This window comes from Spea bombifrons, chromosome 3, assembly GCF_027358695.1.
Source record: "Spea bombifrons isolate aSpeBom1 chromosome 3, aSpeBom1.2.pri, whole genome shotgun sequence".
Lineage (NCBI taxonomy): Eukaryota > Metazoa > Chordata > Amphibia > Anura > Pelobatidae > Spea > Spea bombifrons.
The window spans coordinates 49,400,175-49,402,192 of record NC_071089.1 but is presented as its reverse complement, the minus strand read 5'-3'; the positions used below and the strand labels follow the sequence as shown (position 1 = coordinate 49,402,192).

Genomic DNA, 2,018 nt, shown 5'->3' with positions numbered 1-2,018 from the left:
AGCAGTGTAGGCTTCTCCATTGAACTGGGTAAGTTTTTCTTCCCATTGGTTTTGTACATTTGAGCCCCTTTGTTTAATTTAATCATTTTCTGCATTTTGAATTGTGTATTATATACATTTATGTTAGTATCTGTGAAATGGTTTCACTGTGGTTCAATTAGTTTCATTGCTAATTCTTGTTTAAGATGGCATGATGCTATCATGTGAGTTTTTGGATGGGGGTTCTGGGGTGAGATGGGGACTTGCTTGTTTTGATCTTTTTTGGGGCATGTGGGATTAATGTTGGAAGTAGTGATAATTTTTGGGGTTCATGGGGTTACATGTGGATGTGCTGACTTGACATGGTCTGTTGTGGGATTAGTGGTTTTGGGGAGTGGAGGAGGTGTTATTACTTCAGGTTTTTTAAATTAATTTTGCCATTTCATTATGTTTATCTTTTCATTAAAAAGACAGTGTAATGTAGGTTTTTTTTTAATTTTAAACTGATTGGATTGGTTGGCAAATTCTGTTATTGATGTCATTGCTGGAAATTTGCTGTTATTTAGACCTTCTTGTTGTGTTGTGTTTTTAAAATTTTCTTTTCCTTTTCAGACTCTGTGTAGGACTTGTTTTTGCAGATTTTTGGAATATTTAATACGTTTTTCCAGACACATTGAAGATGATTTCTAAAAGGTATGTGGTGCATTAACCATTCCTTAAATGTACAGAACACAAAACATAGTGACATATAGGGGGTGCATGCACATAGTGAAATATAGTGGTACACTATAAATATAGGGACGCAGGGTGGTGCATAGACAAAAATAAGGACATGGGAGGACATGCAAGCATAGGGACACAGGAGGACACAATATAAATATAAAAACACATGGGGGCACAGAAACATAGGGGCCCACAGACAAACAAAATAAAAACATAGGTACACAGAGTCACACATATATACAGGGAGACACACAAAGACACTCACAGGGACACATAGAGGCCAATACACACAGGGTTACATAAAGGGGTACGCTTGAAAAGTGGTTCATTTGCATATCAAAATACAGGTAATGTCATAGACACGAGGAAACCTTTTCCTAATTCATGCATTTGCTTGCATATCTGTTAATACAATGTATAGATTATGCTTCATCATTATTTACTCTCTAATTCAATTCAGATATCCGAACTATCTTCTATACTAGATGAATTGTTTAGTTTAACTTATCAATCATTTAATTTTTTACAGGCTCAAATCCCATTGGAGGACGCCTATTGGAGACTAACATTTCTTAGCTCTTCGCTTGGTAGTGACTGGCAGGCGGGGACGTCCAAGATATGATATAAACGTGGAACATATTTCTGCTTTTTCAACTCTTGGTTTTCATTGGCAAACAATTTCTAAATGTTTTGGTATTAGCCGTTGGACTTTGTATCATCATAGCCAAAGAACTGGATTTTGAAGACCCCGATTATCAAATATTTCTGATTCTGAACTTCAAAATCTTATATATGAAATTCTCATCACTACTCCAAAATGCAGGAGAAGTCTATCTAATTGGTAGCTTAAATGCAAGACAAACTCAAGTTTAATGTTTATTGACCTGGTTGGAAGAACAATCAGAAGAAGATCAGCTATCCAGAGAAGAGTTTCTAATGTATTATGTTCTAATCAATTATGGTAAATTTTATATTTTGTAATAAAAAATATAATACTGTATCATTCGCTTAAAAATTGTAAATATATGATATATAAATTATATAATTATACCATGTTCACGGTCTATCCATTGTCTCAATTATTATCTTTGTTAACATGTTTTTCTTTCCTAATATGGTGACAGCACATGAAGAGAGTCCTTACATTTGTGAATTAAATTCATGACACTCAGAGAGGAGGTACACAACCACAAGCTTTCAGCTCCTCTCCTTCCAACTGAAGCTTCCTCCCGGAGCTTAGTTTTGTATTCTGTTGAAGCTCCGTGATTATTTAATTCTTGTTTCCCCCCGAAGGTTTATAGTTTTTTTTATTCACT

At 34.8% G+C, this 2,018-nt stretch overlaps 1 long non-coding RNA gene across 1 annotated transcript; it reads left to right on the top strand.

The window, feature by feature from the left end:
- Positions 1-493: 493 nt before the first annotated feature.
- On the top strand, positions 494-1,757 carry LOC128484719 (uncharacterized). Its single transcript, XR_008351192.1, has 2 exons — positions 494-672; positions 1,232-1,757. It is a non-coding gene; the product is annotated as an uncharacterized LOC128484719 (long non-coding RNA).
- Positions 1,758-2,018: the final 261 nt, after the last annotated feature.